Source organism: Chelonia mydas, chromosome 4, assembly GCF_015237465.2.
Source record: "Chelonia mydas isolate rCheMyd1 chromosome 4, rCheMyd1.pri.v2, whole genome shotgun sequence".
NCBI classification, from domain to species: domain Eukaryota; kingdom Metazoa; phylum Chordata; order Testudines; family Cheloniidae; genus Chelonia; species Chelonia mydas.
Window position 1 is genome coordinate 21725729 of NC_057852.1, and position 19574 is coordinate 21745302.

The following is a 19574-nucleotide window of genomic DNA, read 5'->3' on the forward strand; positions in this document are numbered from 1 at the left end:
GGCATGCAACCGCCCGTCTCTCTGCAAGGGCCAATGGCACCTGCGAAATCGAACGAGCCTCCTTCTGCCCCCTTCCCTCTCCCTGTCCCGGGGCCCCATTCTGCTCTCAACGCAATGAGATTCCTTCCTGCTCCTGCTGTATTTCAATAGAGTTACTCCTGATTTACACCAGCGTGAAGGAAGGGGGTGGGGGAAATCAGGCATGGTCCCTAACCTGCATGGCAATGAAGTGAGTGACAGCAATCCTACCCTTGGGGAGAGCAGATTTCCTCCCCACGCCCTGTTGGCCCCAATGGGAGTGGGAAGGGTTAGGTGTAAGGCTGTGGGGAGTGCCTGGATCTGTACGAGACTGGAGAAGAGACTAGTGGAAGATTAAATTCTCCTTTGCTTCGTGGCTAAAAGTCAGCAATCTGACTAGGCAAACTGCATCCAGCATACTCTGAGCTGCAGAGACCCCAAGAAGAGTGCAAAGAGCAGTTCAGGATGTTTTGGACTATTTTGCATCTTGGATATTTATTGTTGTGGAGAATAAATAATTCACTCTGTTTGCAAAATCAAATTATTTGTTTGTCTCTGGGCTCCCATGGAAAAAAGATTTGTTTTCAGAGTCATCTCTGACCGTGGATCACATCACCCAAATGATTGGTTTGAATCTCGTCTGTAGTCTGACAGAATCAGGTACACAAAGTTTCCCTGCTAAAAGATGGCAACAACACCAGGTCCCCACGTGTGACGGGGAAAAAAACAAATGTTTCCCTGCCAAAAGTTGCGTAATGGGATACTGGAAGGCTGCATTTTTCGCTGATCCTTTCAGGACCTGCTATTAGCCAGGATGGGCAGGGATGGTGTCCCTAGCTTCTGTTTGCCAGAATCTGGGAATGGGCAACAGGGGATGGATCATTTGTTCGGTTCATTCCCTCTGGGGCACCTGGAATTGGCCCACTGTTGGAACACAGGATACTGGGCTAGATAGACCTTTCGTCTGACCCAGTTCTTATGAAGGGACGCAATGCTTGTTACAAGCTCCCAAATGCTTTAGCTGGTCCTTGGCTCCCCTTGAATTCGGCATGCTTCTGTAAGGGAGTTTGGTTTGTATGGCACTTAGACCAATCTCAGGGCTTCCAGGGCCAGGGGTTTTGTTTAAAAGCTCTCTGTATCAGCAGCCACTGGTAAATACTGAATGAGTAACTTCACGAAAGTTACGCCTGTCCTATCTTCCCATCTCTGCGTCCTTGGCCCATGTTGGGTGGCTATCATTGGACTGATCAGGTGTGTAGCTCGACCACACAGCCCAGTATGGCGCGCTGCGCCCAGGGTGCCTCCGCCCCCTGCCCCGTGTGGACGAAGCAGGTGCCCTGGAAACTGACTTCACGCCCAAGGAAGTGTTGGCCAGACTCTCAAAAACAAAAAACACAGCTCCCGGGAAAGACGGCATCCGCTACAGCCTCCTGAAAAAGCTAGATCCCAGCTGCCTGGTCCTCGCCACGCTCTTCAACCAGTGCAAGCGATTCTGCTGGACTCCCAGCTCCTGGAAGAAGGCCATGACGGTTCTGGTGTACAAGAAGGGTGAGCGGGATGACCCCAGCAACTGGAGGCCCAGCTCCCTCTGCTCCACAATGTACAAGCTCTATGCCAGCTGCCTGGCGTCAAGGATCACGGAGTGGTCGGTGTGCGGGGGGGCCATCAGCTCCACCCAGAAAGGCTTCATGTCCTGCGAGCGCTGCTATGAACACAACTTTGTCCTCCAAACCATCATCGAAATGGCCAGAAGGGCGCGGAGGTAGTGTACGGTAGCATGGCTTGACCTGGTCAACGCCTTTGCGTCCATGCCCCACCACCACATCTTTGCCACACTCCAGGAGTTTGGGATGCCAGAGAACTTCCTCCGTGTGATCCACGAGATGTACGAGGGATGCAGCACCACCATTCGCTCGGTCAAAGGGGAGACCGCCGAGATCCCGATCCAGAGCGGAGTTAAGCAGGGCTGTCCCCTCAGCCCCATCGTCGTTAACCTCGCCATGGAGCCGTTGCTGCGAGTGATCTCCAAGGGCGCAGATGGCTTCAACCTCCACGGTGAGAGGGTGAGCGTCCTGGCTTACGCGGATGACCTGGTCCTGACCGCAGACGACCCAGAGAACCTCCAGCGTATGCTAGATGCCACCAGTCGAGCTGCCGATTGGATGGGGCTCCGCTTCAATGCAAAGAAGTGTGCATCCCTCCACATAGATGGCAGCAAAAGGGACTCGGTGCAGGCGACAGAATTCCAGATCCAGGGCGAGCCCGTCATCCCCCTGGCAGAGGGGCAGGCCTACCGACACCTCGGCACACCGACTGGTTTCCGTGTCCGACAGACACCCGAGGATACCATCCAAGAGATCTTACAGGATGCCGCCAAGATCGACACCTCACTGCTAGCACCGTGGCAAAAGATAAACGCCCTGAACACCTTCCTGATCCCCCGCATCTCGTTCGTCCTGAGGGGATCCGCCGTGGCAAAGGTACCCCTCAACAAGGCAGACAAGATCATCCGGCAGCTGGTGAAGAAGTGGTTATTCCTTCCCCAGAGAGCCAGCAACGAGCTGGTCTATATCACCCACAGGCATGGCGGTGCCAATGTCCCCCGCATGGGTGACCTATGTGACATTGCGGTGATCACCCACGCCTTCCGCCTGCTGACTTGTCCCGACGCCATGGTAAGGAGCATCACAGCAAAAGCCCTCCATGACGCAACACAAAAGCGGATCGGTAGAGCCCCCTCCAACCAAGACACCGCCAGCTTCCTGAGCGGTTCCCTGGATGGCGAATTCGGCCGAGATGGGGGCGACATCGCTTCACTGTGGTCCCGCGCCCGCAATGCCATGCGCCACCTGGGGAAGCGCATTGGCTGCCGCTGGGAGTGGTGCAAGGAGCACCAGGAGCTGGGAGTCCTGGTGCCGCAGATCAGATCTGAGGACAACACCATCGTCACCCCGAGCGCCAGGGGTCTGCTGGAGAGGACCATGAAGGCAGCCATCCATTTGCTGTACATAGAAGCCCTGAAGCGTAAGCTGGACCAGGGAAAAGCCTTCGAACTGACCAGCAAGTGGGACGCCAGCAACCACTCCCTTGCCGGGGGCGGCTTCACCCGCTTCGCCGACTGGCGGTTCATCCACCGCGCCCGGCTCAACTGCGTCCCGCTCAACAGAGCCGTCCGCCACGGGAACCGAGACAAGCGTTGCAGGACGTGCGGCTACTCCAATGAGACCCTGCCCCACGTCCTGTGCAGCTGCAAGCCCCGCTCCAGAGCCTGGCAGCTGCGCCACAACGCCATCCAGAACCGCCTGGTGAAAGCCATCGCACCGCGCCTGGGGGAGGTCGCCGTGAACTGCACCATCCCCGGTACCGACAGCCAGTTGTGACCCGACGTGGTCGTCACCGACGAGGCCCAGAAAAAGATCATCCTCGTCGACATCACGGTCCCCTTCGAGAACAGGACCCCGGCCTTCCGAGAAGCCCGAGCTCGGAAACTGGAAAAATACGCCCCCCTGGCCGGCACCCTGAGACTGAAGGGCTACGAGGTGCAGCTGGACGCCCTGATCGTCGGAGCCCTGGGCGCTTGGGACCCCTGCAACGAGAGTGTGCTGCGGACCTGCGGGATCGGTAGACGCTACGCACGGCTCATGCGGCGCCTCATGGTCTCGGACACCATCCGATGGTCCAGGGACATCTACATCGAACACATCACCGGCCACCAACAGTACCAGGAGGAGTGAGCCGGTACGTCATTGTGCACACACTGTGGGAAAGGGACTGAGAGGCTTCCCCCATTGGACCGTATGAACTGGAACCATAAACCCACTGAACATTAAATCCCACCAAATGAGGGTAGACCCATCCCCACCATCGTATCCACTCACTATAGTCCGCACCTGAACATAGCTGTTATTTGGATAACTTACCCCCATATCTCAATGTCTGTACTCTGACCGGTTAAACTTTTACCCCCAGTCGGGGAGATTGCAGATTATTATGTAATCCTTACTCCACCAGCTCCTAAATCGAATTTCGCACCGCTTGATAACCTGTACCTTATCCCCTGACAACCAGAAACTTCTGTGCTTGAACTCTGTACCGTTTCTTATTTCAACATTATCTTAATAAAATTATTAGATATGGGGAGAGGGATGCTTGAAATTCAGTCACTACTGGGCAATGACTCATTATTTCATTTCCTCCTCCGTGTGACCCCAGCATGCCCCGGTTCTCCGCTAACCCCCAGGTTCCCACCCATGTTCCACTGCTTTGATTCTGGACTCTGCTGCAGGAACTTTGTCTTTCTATGTGTTCATGTCATGTCACCCTGATCATTTACCTACAGGCAGGGTACACAAAGCTTATGTCTTCTGTGGGGGGCTTAGCTTGTCACTGGGGCTTCATCATACCTCAATGGGAATCTCTTCTGGGAGGAGCCTATCAGCAGGTTCCTCCTTTCCACGAGGAAATTTGGGAATCCAGCACCACATCCTTTTTCTCCTCCAATGGGGAAACAGACAGCTGCTCTTCTTCACCCCTTCCGGGGAATCAGTCGTGGCAATCCTAGCGGATAGCTCTCTGTCCTCTCACCAAGCAACGTCCCTCGCTATTTTCCCCCACAGAACGGCAGCAACATCCACACATCTTAATTATTATAACACATGGACAACACTCTTCCCAGCAGCCATTTACTCTTCTCATGTGTCTCTGTGCTCCTGGTGTGTGCAATGTGAACCTGAGTAGGAGAAGAGGAGAACCTGAAGGGAGCAAGCACTTCAGGATGGGCTGGCAGAAGGATTCATTGTCATCATCAAAAGCAGGGCCACCTCATGTGCCTCACTAGAATGTGACAGCTGCCAAGTCAGACTGTGCCGAAAGCTGTCCCTGGCTAGATGTGTTGTCCCATGAGGTACATATTCTGCAATGAACTGAAACAAGAAGTCAGTGGGCCAGACCATATTTTTTATTGGGTGCAGCTCCATTGCCTTCAACAGAGTTTTGTGCATTTTACACCAGCAGAGAATTTGGCCCAAAGCCTGCTTATTAAACCAGTTAATAGTATACATATTTAACTGTATCTAAGGGTAGAATCACATTAATCACTGGTGTAACTCCACCAAAGAGAATATAGTTGCACTAGTTGAATCTGGCCCATTTTGTGTTCATTTTCTAGAGAAGAGTAATAAAAAAAATCATAAGTCATATGTGGCAATAGATTAATAAATCCCTCAAGAAAGAGGGCCTCATCTAGTAAAAAAAGACCAGTTATTGTTTTCTCAGATGTTTCCCTTCAGGGTTATTTGAAGGAAAGAGAGGTGGATTTTCTGCAGCGCACACTTCTCTTCCAAAGCAGTTGGTTGTAGGGAAAGAGCTGACTCATCCTCAGGTAATGCATCCCACAAGGTCACTCTCGTGTTACGTCATATGGTGCCACCAAAACGCAATCTTTGACTAGGCACAGAACACGAAATTAATTGCAAAAGCTTTTGAAATAAATCCTCCCATTAACCTTACCCTGTCTACTCAGAGCAGAGAGCCTTCACAGCAGGAACTGAGGAAAAGGAAATCTGGCATCATTTATGAAGATGAAGAAAGGGCAGCATCAGCTTTATTCAGTGTTCATAACACATGGGATTTTTCTTTATTTGGTTAAGATTCCTACAGTATTAGTACTTCATAAAGTGTAACCCCTGCCATTGTTTTCCTTGTGTCTTGCTTTGACATCCAAATCCAATCACTGGCAGATTCATTACAGCAGGTGGTGTTACATCTATAGGAACTAGATTTTCAGAAGAGACTAATCATTTGGGGTACCCAATTTGAGTATCCGATGAAGTGAGCTGTAGCTCACAGAAGCTTATGCTCAAATAAATTGGTTAGTCTTTAAGGTGCCACAAGTCCTCCTTTTCTTTTTGCTTAAAGACACCTAATTTTCAGAGGACTTAGCATTTAAGCCCAATTAAAGTGTCTCAGATTGAGCACCCAAAAACTGAAGCAGCCAAAATCACTAGGAAGATTCTTGGCCATGTATGTGTATATGCAAAGTCATCACAAGGCAACTGTTTTACTCTTTTAGAGCTACCCACGGTATCATCATCTTCTGCAGTGCCAGCTTTACTCTCTGTTCTGAATCAGACTTGAATGTCGGTTGTCCCTGTTCCAAATCCTCTAATGTCTAGCTAAATAGGCCTAGCGTCAGCCACAGAATCAGCACTTCCATCATAACAATATGTCTTTGCGACTAAATGTATTCACTTCTGGTTTCCAAGTGGTAGAAATGCAGCCAAAGAGCCTTCTAAAAGAATCCATCCCTGTGGTCTGCATGTAAAACGAGAGTTAGCTAGCCATAGCAGCAGCCAAGACCCATCAGAACGTTATGTGGTTTCCAGAAGACATACATCCTTGTCAGCCTTCAGAATTAAATCCACCCTGGTAAATCTTATTACTGTGCACGAGTGTTCACTGAATCTCTGTTTAAGCAACACAAAGAAAATAAACCCTCTCTGGAAACTACTAATTATGGAGTCCGAAAAAGAGTTGGAATTCTTTCTGAAGGGAGGGGTTCCTTTCTGAACTGGATCCAAGTGGTGCAGGGCCTGTCAGTGATGAAAAACAAGGGGTTAACATTTAAGAGCAAAGGCTATTATTGGTATTATAGTAGCCGCTAGGGCCCCAACCGACGCTGGTGCATTTTTGTACGAGGCACTGTACAAACAAATACTGAGTGAGAGACAATCCCTGCCCTTACCTGTTCACAGTCTAAGTCTCTGATCCAGCAAAGCTCTTGATAATATGCTTAACCCTAAGCTTGTCAGTAGTCCCACTGACTTAAACAGGGGCCTAAGACAAAAGGTGTGAGGGAAAATGCAGGCACACTAACTTACAACAGTCACACAGACACAGCAGGTCACTGGCAGAGCTGGAAAGAAAACTGTGCTCTCATGACTCCCATTCCAGGGCCTTATCCTCCAGACCACACTTACTGTCAGCAATGCTGAGCTGATTTGGACCTTCCTCCCACTGCTGTTTCTTCATGACATGGGAATTTGCTTTTCTGGAAGCAGCCCCTCTTCACTATGATTTCCTGTTCCTGCAAGATTTCCTCTCGTTTTTTCCACCTTACTTTCTGTTTTCTGCTTCCTCTTCTGTGTTTTGCTCCCTGCATTATTGTCTCTGCCCTCTTCTCCCCAGCTGGGTTTTTTCCCCCCTTTCTTCCCATCCTTCATTAGTACACTCTACTCAAGTTCTTCTGCAATTGTCTCTCTCATTCTTTTTATTTCCCTCCTCATTCACATTTCCTTCTGCTCTAAGTGCTTCTAGCTTTGGAGTCTAGAAGCATAATAGTGTTGTCTCATTCAGTTGGGGAATAAGCCAAACTGTCCAGGTGGGGTTTGAATGGTGCCATGTCAGTTCAGTAGTAAGTGCCCAGAGCCATGGCTCACATCCACAGGCTGCACTGAAACTTGGAGAAATGTATTTTAATCTCCATGGACAGTTTGTATTAGGTCTGCAATCAGAGCAGAGACTCAGAGGCAATGTAATCTGAATGTAATCATAGGGATTACACTGTTAGGCCATCTCATCTATACCCCTGCCAGTGCAAGATTGTTTGCCCTCTCTAGGATTGGTAATAGAGCGTGGAGCCAGGTAACATCTCCATGTCGTCACTTCAGAACCAGCCCAGGTCAACAGTGACCAAAAATCATCTGATGGCCTACGTGAATTGAGATGGTCACTGTGATGGGACTGTCACCTGATGTGATGAGACTACCTCTAACTTGTTTTCTCTGCCAGCTTGGGCCTCCAGAACCCTGCCTTGTTGAGCCAGACACTCTAGTCTGCTCCAACACAGACCCAGAGTCTGAACCACACACCTGAAAGCTGCAGGCTTAAATGAAAACAGCTTAAGAAGTGCTCCTGTCTCTAGTACCAAGACACCCAGCTCCCAATAGGATCCAAACCCCAAATAAATAAGTTTTACTCTGTATAAATCTTATACAGGGTAAGCTCATAAATTGTCTGCCCTCTATAACACTGATAGAGAGATATGTACAGCTGTTTGCTCCCCCAGGTATTAATTACTTACTCTAGGTTAATTTATAAACAAAGTATAATTTAAGTGGTTGTTATACCAATAAAATAAAAACCATCAGGATCTTATTAAAGGGGAAAAGGCAAAATGCCACATTTATTGTGAATACAGAAAGAATCATAGAAAGCAGTTAGTTATAGCTATAACATTCCATTCAATTTCATATTTCTTCACACATTCATTCATTCATACACACACACACACACACACACACACACACAGGTTCTGCAAGGTTGTTATCATAGTTACCAGCCTTAGAGTTGCTTATGCCAAGCCACTGGCCAGGTGGCCTGGACACGAGGAGGGAGCAGGGACTCGTCAGATACACATCTGACGCTCCTGGAAGTTGGTTTGCAGAATCAGATCCCAAAGTTCTCACTTTCTAGAATCCATTTTTATAGGAATTTCTTCTTATGCCAGTCTATGGGAATTGCTTCATCATGCTGTTGCTGAATCAATCAGCAGATGGCACATTCCTGACGGCTCCATGCTGCCAGAGGTTATCTTGTTCTTCGGTTCTCCCATCCTTGAGGCTGTTGGGTGGAGTCCAGTCTGCCCTCCGGGGGTCCTCTGGTTCTTTCCACTTGACGCCTTCTTCGGCCGATGGACACTGGATTCTTAGGCTGGCACCTCCCTGATCACTCATTTATTATCCACACCAAGCATCCATCCACATACATCCTCTATCTCTATTTTAATCATGGTTGTTAACAAAGAGAGATAAATACAACAAAAGGGCCGGGGGGGGGGTGTCTCTGTGTGCTGTTTCTGTTGTTACAAAGTATCGCTTTGAGTCTCTCTGTGTGAGTAGTTGTTGTTACAAAGTATTGCTTTGAGAACAGACTCTGTCTTAGGATGTTCTAACACAATTAACAGCCAAAAACCAAGAGACCTCCCTCTTAATTAGTAATACCCTGGAATTTAAACTATGGGGAATCAAACTCATTTGTTATTTTAATACAGAACTTCTTTAATATGATCCAACATGGTTCCAAGTAACAACAGACAGAACAAAGTAAGTTACCAAGCAAAATAAAACAAAATACACAAGTCTAAAACATTAAGAAACTGATTACAGATGAAATCTCACCCCCAGAGATGTTCCAATAAGCTTCTTTCATAGACTGGACTCCTTCCGAATCTGGGTCCAGCAATCACTCACATCCCCATAATTACTGTCCTTTGTTCCAGTTTCTTTCAAGCATCTCTTGGGGCTGGAGAGGCCATCTCTTGAGCCAGCTGAAGACAAAATGGAGGGGTTTGCAGGGCCTTTTATATTCTTTCTCTTGTGGGCGGAAACCCCTTTGTTCTCCTGTGCAAAATCACAGCAACAAGATGGAGTTTGTAGCCACCTGGACAAGTCACATGTCTATGAATGATTCAGCTTTTTGCAGGCCGATGCCGTTGTTTACATGTTAGTTTGAATGTTCCCAGGAAAGCTCAGATGTGGATCGGCAAAGTCCCAAAGTCCATTGTCAGTTAAGTATTTCTTGATTGGGCACTTACTGAGAATAGTTCTTTCTCAAGAAGCTGACCAAATGCTTCACTGAGGCTACTTAGAATCAAACACATTGAGATATAAGTACATAGCCAATATTCATAACTTCAAATACAAAAATGATACACACATACAGACTGCATAATCAAAATCAGCAAACTACAACCTTTCCATAGACACCCCACTTGACCTCTGTACAAGACCTGGTGCAACCATAGGACCCTGGCTGCAACAACGATCTATATGGTCACAGATCATGTCAATAAGGTCACAGTCACACTCCAGCACTCACCATCAAACAACCGTTTCTCTTCTTGGTAGTCCCAAGAGCATTCAACAAAGTGAAACTAATGAAATGGAAACTGATTTGCCCTCTTGACCCTAGAGTAGGCCTCTCCACCTCAGGTATAAGTCACAGTGGCAGGTTAGTGTGGGCAAAGCATGTATAGCTGCCACCCATACTGTATCTGGTTTGGTGGATACAGGAGATCTCTTTCTTCAGGGCTGTCACTCTGATACATTTCACAAGCATTGCATGTGCTCAAAAATAAAATTAAAATTAACCTAAGGCCGTCATATGATACCAATGAGACAATCTAAGCTATGTGTTCTGATAGACACTGGCACTTCTCAGGTGAGTTACAGCATTTAGCCTTTGGCCTGATACTTAGCAAAAATACCCTTATGGTGAGATCATGTATTTGTCATAAGACTTTATTGTGTTGCAAGCCCCTATCCCTAACATACCTTATGTGCTTGCTCTGCCTCTGACTTTGGGCTCACTAGGTAGATAAGGGATCATGTTTTGAAATATTAATTATGTAACCCAGCTGAACCGTGTAAAACAAACACATTCACAGAGTTGGGTCTTAGATCCAAACACTCCTGATTGGGAAGATCAGAACTGGTTACACATCTGTGAGCTATATAATCATCTGGATCCAAACTTCATGGCTGGCTTCTATCTCTACAAAGGTTCAAACCAGATCCAAAGTTCAGATCAAGAGTGATAATTAGGGCCCATCTCTAATCACTAAAACAAAAATCTATTGTCTTTAATCAGAGAGTCCACGCTTTCTGAAAAGTGCGCTCAGAAAAGGTTATTTTGATTACACTCCAACTTGAAAAGACTGTAGAATTTGTATATTGTTTTACTATTTAAAAAATTGACACATAGATGTTTGTTAAGATATTAGTGCCACAGTGTCATGAAAAATCCACTATTTAAAATATATATTTTTAAAAATCCATGGTAGAATTGCCCTTGGCACTCTCCCTGAATAGCGTTTCAACTGTCTGAGTTGAAATTGTCCCGGAAAGTTGGTCATTGCTGTAAAGCAGCACAAATTAGGCTTGTGCTGAATCAAAGCATCAGTTAAGCATTATGTACTTGAAATACAATTGCCCAGATTCTGATCTCAGTGATGCCTTTGTAAATCTGGAGTAACCTAACTGACTTCAACAGAGTTACTCCAGATTTACACAGGCAAAACTGAGTTCAAAATCTGGCCCTAAGTCTGCTGAGAGAAATCATAAACACTGTTACAGTAAAATGGTAAATGAACTTTTTTTTTAAGAGTTGTATTTTATTTGTGCCTCTAAAACCTTCAGACAGTTGTAATTCAATGACAGGGAATTATTCTTTCAGTACTAAGTGGTGAATATTTTAAAACAGATTCTTAAAAAGTATCTATAGCAGCTATTCTTCATCAGTTTTGTTAGAGAGCGTTGTTTGGTACTCAGCAAGAAGCAATGTTTGGGACAGTCTGTGTTATAGATCAGATATATGGGATCATACACTCCTTTAATATAGTCCCATTCCTCCACAGATCGTGCCTTTATTGCCATCTGCGAAGCTGCTCCCTCCGCTTCCAGCTCCAGACTTGATGCTAAAGTACTGAGAGTAGGGATGACTGTCTGTAATGCACTGGATTATGGAATGAAAGATCACTGCCTGCCTGATTTCTTTCCATGCAACAAGCACACACCTCCCGGCTGTGAAACGGTATGCAGATGGGCGTAGGGGCTGATTTGGATTGCTATTGGTCAACTTCTCATCCAATGACTGCAAAGAAAATAACATTTTTTCCCCTTCTCATTCCTAGTCCCTGGGAAAGAGCACGCTTGTGACTTGCAATTCTTCTTCAAAGATGTATCATCTACAGGTGCAAACTCAGCGTAATTCACAATATTTGCTGAATAGTTATTTTATTGTTGTCCTTTGCGTGCTCTGCTCTTTATGTTTATTGTATTTCCTCATCTATTCGCCTCTTGTTTAACATGTAGTTGAGGCTGCGAGGAGGTTTAATGAGGAAGCACGGGTTGTGGTGTCTTCGGTATGTTTATGCCACACACACCTGTCTCATCCAGCTCGGCTGTTTCAGCTGAGTGCTGCCCTAGGGTCTGGGGCATGGATGAAAGCAAGCTGTCTGAGGCTCAGCTCAAACAGAGGGGATGTTGGTGGCTTGTGGAAAGGAACTGAAAAACATGGGAGGATTGTATCTGTTTTTGTGATTTGCCTGTTACTCACTTGGGGAGTCTGGTTCAACCCCCAACTGTTGTTGGGTGATTGTGGGGCAGGCTTTTCATCTACATCTAGCTAGAAGGTTGCGGCTTTTTCTTTCTGATATGAAATTTGCCACTGTGCTTCATGCCTTTGTCACCGCAAGATTAGACTTGCAATGTGCTCTGTTTGGGATATATGATACATGTTTGTGGAAAACAAAAAGCACATGGCATCAGTGTTACATGGTTTTCAAAATGAAATTTTACAGCCTAAAGTAAATGCACGCAGAGTAGTAAAAGCAGAACACTTGAGTTCTTCATGCTACACAGAACATGTGATATTCAGTGTTTTCAAGACAAAAGAATATGTATAGAATATGAGAAGGGGTGAGGTATTGCAGCAGTTTTTCTCTCTATAGAGATATCCCCTGCTCTCGTCCTTAGTGTTGATTTGTGACTAGTTATTGCATTTTTCCAGTGTTCCAGAAATGGTTTCCATACAAAGTCAATGTCTTGGGCTTTCCCGTCAGAGTTATTCAAAAACTTGTGTTTAGAATTGTCAAAGCTTACTGCTTTTAGCATAAGGAAGTACACAGAGATAAGGCATGGCAATATACAGAGATTTAAACTAACTCTTCAGTCTTCAAAATATAATCTTTGCTGGCTATCACAGGCCTGACCCAGAGCCCACTTAAGTTAATAAGAGTCTTTCCATTGACTTAAATGAGGTTTGTATCAGGTCCAGTGAGCCTGCTCCTGCAGCCCATAGGATGACAAAATTTTCCATTGACTTAAATGGGAGTTTTCCCAGCATAGGGATTGTGAGATAACCTAAATCCCTAATTGTTGAAATCTTAGATCATCAGATTTGAGTGATTATGTTTCTCTCACCCATTAAACCACTGGATATTGGGAACAGCACAGAGCTAGCATTTACTGGAAGTCTCTTGGCTGATATATCAAGTCCCTGAAAGAAGTAACACAGAGATGTGGAATTTTTTTCCAGTAGCCATCACCCTGTGACTGCCCCAGACTAGCTTGTTACATTTCAGTTAGGGGGAAAGTCTTAACCCTTTAAGGTGTGTTTTTTGCTGCATTAGATAAAATGAAACGCCTCTGTCTGAATGTCCTGTTTGCATGTTTTCATCATGGCAGTTCAGCTGTAGTGTCATTTGTAATTTTGAGAGGAAGAATGATCCAATGGTTAGGGATCTAGCCAGGGAGAGGCCTTGGTTCAATTCCCTCCTTTGCCACAGACTTCTGGGAAAGTCACTTAGCCTCTCTGTGCCTCAGTTCCCCATCTGTGACCTGGGGATAATAACAACTGCCCTGTCACACACAGGGGTGTTATGAGGATAAGTACATTAAAGATTCTGAAGTGCTCAAACCATATAAGTACCAGGGTTCTTAGGAGCTGCAGGTTGCTTGGCAGTGTGAGGTCGAACAGCCATGTATCTAGGACTAGCACGGTACACAGAAGCTGGAATGCTCCAGCCAGTTGCTTGCATTGCTTGCACATAATGTGGCTGATGTGAGGCCCTGATGAAACATTAAGGAAGAACTTGCATCATCCGTCAACTATCCTTAGGGCTTGCCCGCTTGCTGGTCAGATTCACTGCCCACTTTGCTCCCCTGGTCCTGGGGGTGTGTAAAATTCAACAGACAGTCATATCAGTGTGGTTCTTCTTTCTTCTACAAAAGGGAACATGATGTCAGGAGTCCATACAGTGCCTGGGCACCACAGGGATCTGTTTATCTAAGTGTTGAGATGGACCTTGGGGTTATCTGCCCTTGGAAAACTAAGATATTCAGCCTGTCAGTTAATTGACACTGCAGATGCACATTCTAGCCCATGACTCACTGCTCCTTTGGAAGCTTAAAAGGAAACTGCAGTGTTAAGTTATAATACATTTGATAGCTCAGTGTGCGTGTGTGTATGTTTATAACATGGAATGGATCGAATTGATTTGATATGACAATCAATGAAAAAATGGCAGTTTCAAGAAATATCTAATATATTATTTTGACGCTACTAAGGTTTTTAGATTTGTGTTGTTAATACGTGAAGTCAGCAGTCTCTCTTGTCATATTCACAAATTAGTTACTGCATCTCTATCAGATTCATGAATTAAAAGAAAACATTCCAGAAAGATCTGAACCAGGACAGTGGATAGCTGGAAGAGAAATAGAGGAATAGAATCTAAACTAACATTTTCTGTTCTATAGTTGTATTTAGTATTGTAACTGACTTACACTTTAATATCGGTTTCAGTAGCCTGACACAATGACAAATGGTTTGAAGTAGTATATTGTTATGATTGGATTGACGGGGATGTTGTTGCAATTTCAGGTAAGAAATAATATTAAATATGGGAGATAAGGGCCTTGATTCTCTGGTGCACTATAGCTGTGCTCAAAGCAGCCCTAAAGCCAGCAGGTCTGACCAGGGAAGGATTTCCCAGCAGTTCTTATATTGTGTTCCCTTCCAGCTGCTGGGGTAGGAGGCATGGCCAGCGAAAGGGGTTATGGCTGGGTTGTGGCTGCATCCTGCTGATCCCCAGGTGCCTATAGGTTGCTTTGACTTATACCAGAGAACCAGATGTACTCGGGAGACACAAAGCCACCTTTTCATGCCACCCACCTCCATACTTTTACCTTGTTCTCCTGGGCCTGTCTGGGGAATTTGCGCCACACAGTAGACTCTTTGTCCAAGTGACATTGCTACAATTATCTATAAGATCAGAGCAAACCAGCCTTAAAGTCAGAGCCACTTCCAGCTGTTAAATGGACTGAGATGTGCTGCTATCAAAACAGGTTGAGCAGGTGTTTACGGGAAAATTTTCCTTTTGGTTAACTCAGAGGGAAGTGTGTGACTGACTCACAGTTTCCTGCAGCACGTGGCATTCTTGTGACCAGAGGGATGTCAACCCTGGACAAATTCCAATGTGAATAATTGCATTCTTCCCTCCTGAAACGCCTCCTGCACTTTGATACGCAGGAGTTACTTTTCCGCTTCGCTCCTTTTAAAAAAAAAAAAAAAGAGTCGGTTATGTAGTCAAATGTTTCTAGGACCAAATGAGGAAGCTACATTTCACTGCTCCTTTGTCATAACACACCACTCAGCATGGTGGACAACCAAATGGATAACTGCATAGGGTTTAATACTGTAAGCAGGGCCAGGAGTCCTATTCTGCCCTGAACCCATTTAGAAAGGGGATGGGGTTGCCCAGGCGTAAATTGAGTTGTTGATGGCAGAATAGTTCCAGAAGGAACTTTTGATATCTGGAGACCACCTGCAATTCAGCTTCACACGTCACTCAGCAGGTAGTATTCCACATAGATACTCCTTCTCCTGCCCTTGGCCATCACACATCCCAGATGACGTTTTAGCTGACATGGCCGATCGTAGCTAACCTAATGATCTCTGATGCTTGGAGCGGCTAAAGAAAAAATCCAGGGCTTTATACAGGTATCTAGTGTATGTACAGATATGTGAGACTGAAGGTATGTATTATCATTGGTATCCTATACTCAGGTCTACCTGATAGAACCAGCAGTTAGCCAGGAGATAAACACACTTAGTGACTGTTTTGCAGTTTGCCAGGGTGACAGAAACCCTAGAATGAGTATTGGTATATGTGTTGTTATTACTGTATGAATGTAAGCATGTTTGAGTCATTCTGTGTGTAAGTGGATGTTTGCTTGGATAAATGGGTGCATATACCTGGACCAAACCAGAGCTGATATTTATAGCTGTGTGCTTGTGTAATTGAGTAATACGGGTGGCGCTTTGCATGAAGGTTAAATTGTCTTCATTTCAGATACTTGGACAAACATCCTGGATCTGAATATTAGCCTTCTGCAAATTTTTCTCTTCCTTATACACTGTTTAAACCCCCACAATTTAAAAAACAACCTTATGGGGGCCCTTACCCTCATCTCCTCCCCCCGGCCTAGAAGAATCCTGAACTGCTGGTAGAAATCTGCCTGGATGGTTCATAGTTCTTTTAATTTAGAAAGGCCAATATGAATGGGATGTCTGGGTTCCAAAAGTTCAGAGGGGAAACCCCATTTTGGTTATGCCTGTATTCACTCCAACACACAACATGATCCTAATAAGTAGGGTAGGCACATGCATGTTTGCTTTGAACAAGTAGGCATGGAGATGTCTGTAGAGATAGGTGGGCTCGCAGCAAATCGCCAGGGGGAAGATTGTTTTGATATAGTATCTGTACAGTGCTCAGCACAGCTGCATCCAGACCCTGACTGGGGCCTCTGAATGCTACTGTAATACAAACAAAAGTAAACTAATAATGGACATACTAGAGCAGGAGACTGGAAGTCAGGGGCTCTGGGTTCAGTTCCTGGCTCTGCCACTGGCTCTCCTGGACAAGTAACCTTTAAAAAGAAAACTCTTTGACTCAGTTTCCCCATCTGTAAAATAGGGATAATAGTACTTAGCAACATCAACACAACTAAAGTGCTTTGAGATAATCAGTGAACTGCATTTATTTTGTTTAAAGCCTCATTTCCCCAAGGTCTCATTTTCTAAATCCAGTATTACTGTAAAAAGAAAAGGAGTACTTGTGGCACCTTAGAGACTAACCAATTTATTTGAGCATGAGCTTTCGTGAGCTGTAGTTATACTGCACCTTATCTCCATTTAACCACAAGAAATTTGTGGTGGTGTTGATGTCGTCATTGGAAAAATGAAAATTAAAACAGCGGAGGCATTGGTAGAAATACTCAAGTTGTTTAAGTGATTTGTCACTTTACAATATTTACATTAAAAAGCTGGGAGGAAATACAGCACTGCTGAACAAACACAGTAATCTAAAATGTGCTAACGATTGGCCTATTATTTTAAATCATACCCAATTGGCTATGTGATTTCTTATCATACTGGTAATATGGATTGCTGCAGTTTCTTTCTCTCTGTTATTTTGATAATACCAAGAAAATCTTCTTGAAAATGAAATGAAAATATCTTCTTGAAAAGTCCTATTCAATTTAGTAGAAAAGGATAACCTTTCTGTAGGTTGTTTGAACCATCCTATAGACTTTAAGAGAAAATTCTCTCTCTACACCAGAATTCTATTTAAATGGTTAAACAAACATAATTCTCTATTAAAGTCTATACATTTTAGAGTAATTTCTACAGAACCTATTGTATTTCTATACAATCCTTCTGTTTTCACTCCCACTAAATTCCACAAGGGAATGGCTGATGCTATATACCAAATGATGCCAAAAGATGGCATATTGGACACACGCTTTTCAGTGCAAAGAGAGAACCAACATTGAAATATTGTGGGTGAACTCCTGGCCCCCTAAATTCCAACTACTTCGTCCTTGGATGCCAATCCTAGGAGCTAGGATTTCATCCTATGAGTGGAAATTCATAGAAACCGATTTTTATTTTCATATTTGAAGCTGGTTTCTGAAAGTTGGCAGGTCTTTTCCAAAGGCAAGCAATGAGCTCTGATGATCTAGCAGAAAATAACTATATCTTTTTAAGTTGTACAGTCCCAGAAATCTAGGAACCCTAGCAAAAGATCATGCCAACCCTTGAGAGCTACTCTGTAACAGGAAGAGCTAAAGTATGTAAGGAATTTAAAAAGTGAGAAAGAAAAATTGAGAATAACCCTGAGAGAAGTTAAAGCAATAGCCTCACTCTGTGGCATACTGGCAGTGAATTAGAAGGGAACTGTTATGCTATCCCTGTGAAATGTCTCCTAGCTAGATGATTATAGTGCATTTAATTTATGTAACATTTAGCAATATCCTATCATGCCAATAAAGTTTATTGCGCTGCAGCAAAAGCTGTTTGAACAGTTACATGTTGCTTCTCAAGTCAATGAAAACCACAGATGTGTAGATTTCAAAGCCACTCCAGAGGGCTGAGTTTTATTTAACTAAGCTATAACAGGTGTCACAATGAACACATATACAAGTATCAAATGGACAGAGATATAATACAGTAGTACTTTCCTGGGTTCCAGTAGTCACCGCAACAAACATTAGGAGTGAGGAAAAGAAATGGTCTCAAGTGAATTTCAGGGAAACAGTAAATAGGTAAGAAGGATACTTTTCCAATGGACTCCTCCATTGGTCCCTTAACATCTTGATCATCAGCAGGCCGGGAATTTCTGTTAGGGAATTTTGCTGATTATGTTAAAGTTGGTAGCATCCCGTTACTTTTTACTCAAGGTCCCATCGTGTTAATGGAAGTCAGAGGCAGGTGTAGAATTTAACATATCCGCATTGTTACCATAAACTAAAGGAGATTCACAAGCCATGCAAACAGCCTAAAAAGAAGTAGGGTGAAATCCTGACCCCACAGAAGCCAGTGGGATTATGCCATTGACTTCAGTGGAGCCTGGATTTTACCCATAGCCTTCAGTGCAATTGTACTCCAGCATTTATTGCTGCAAATGGGCAAGAAGAATAAAGACAGGAGACTGGTTTCAGACAATAACCACCTCCAGCTCCTTGTTTTCAGGGTCTGTAAAACATGCAATCCTTCAGGCAGAATGGAAGATTTAACTCCAAGAAAATGGCTAGGAGGACTCTACTCCACGCTCCTGCTGGAAGATCCCTGTATCACATACAAAGGCCATGTCTACACTACGGGCTAAATCAACACCACTGTGATCGATGCAGCAGTGTCGATTTAGTGGGTCCGGTGAAGACACGCTAAGTCAGTGGGAGAGCGCTCTCCCGTCGACGTCTGTACTCCACCTCCCCCAGAGGCGGAAGCTATGTCGATGGGAGACGTCTGCCGTTGACATAGCATGGTGTAGACACCATTGTAAGTCGACCTAAGTTACTTTGATTTCAGTTATGTAACTTACATAATGGAACTAGTGTAACTTAGATCATCTTACCTCATTAGTAAAAAAGAAAAGGAGTACTTGTGGCACCTTAGAGACTAACAAATTTATTTGAGCATAAGCTTTCGTGAGCTACAGCTCACTTCATCGGATCACGATGTAGCTCACGAAAGCTTATGCTCCAATACATTGGTTAGTCTCTAAGGTGCCACAAGTACTCCTTTTCTTTTTGCGAATACAGACTAACACGGCTGCTACTCTATTACCTCATTAGTGTAGACCAGCCCAAAGAAAATTGGATCATTAATGTTGGACAGAGTTTGGAATGTGTGGGAGCTCTGTCACTGGGTAGGGCTCAGGACCATCCTGGGAACTGTGCTGGCCTGTAACTCTGGCTGGAGAGAAAGAACATCAAATCTGGGGCAGAGACAGCACAACCTCACATCAACCACTGCCAGACACTCAAGATAATGTTGTTAGTGTCTAGATCTTGTGGTTATAAAATGTTAGGGTCTGATTCTGCAAATGCTAACTGACTTGAGTAATCCTTACTCATGCAAGTAGCCCAGTAAGGGTTCATGGGAAATGTTAGTTAAGGTTTCATGACATATTCCCTTTCCATTCCAAAAACACA

The 19574-nt window shown here is 44.8% G+C and overlaps 1 protein-coding gene across 2 annotated transcripts in view; it reads left to right on the top strand.

Annotated features, from left to right (window-relative positions):
* The first annotated feature begins 11699 nt into the window (after positions 1–11699).
* LOC102937746 (probable E3 ubiquitin-protein ligase HERC6) overlaps positions 11700–19574 on the top strand; it is a 62937-nt gene continuing 55062 nt past the window's right edge. The window contains exon 1 of one of the 2 annotated variants that reach the window (XM_043545138.1): positions 11700–11767. The gene's annotated coding sequence lies outside the window, so the exon portion shown is untranslated. The remainder of the gene's footprint in view (positions 11768–19574) is intronic. The other variant, XM_037896860.2, reaches the window with a different exon arrangement.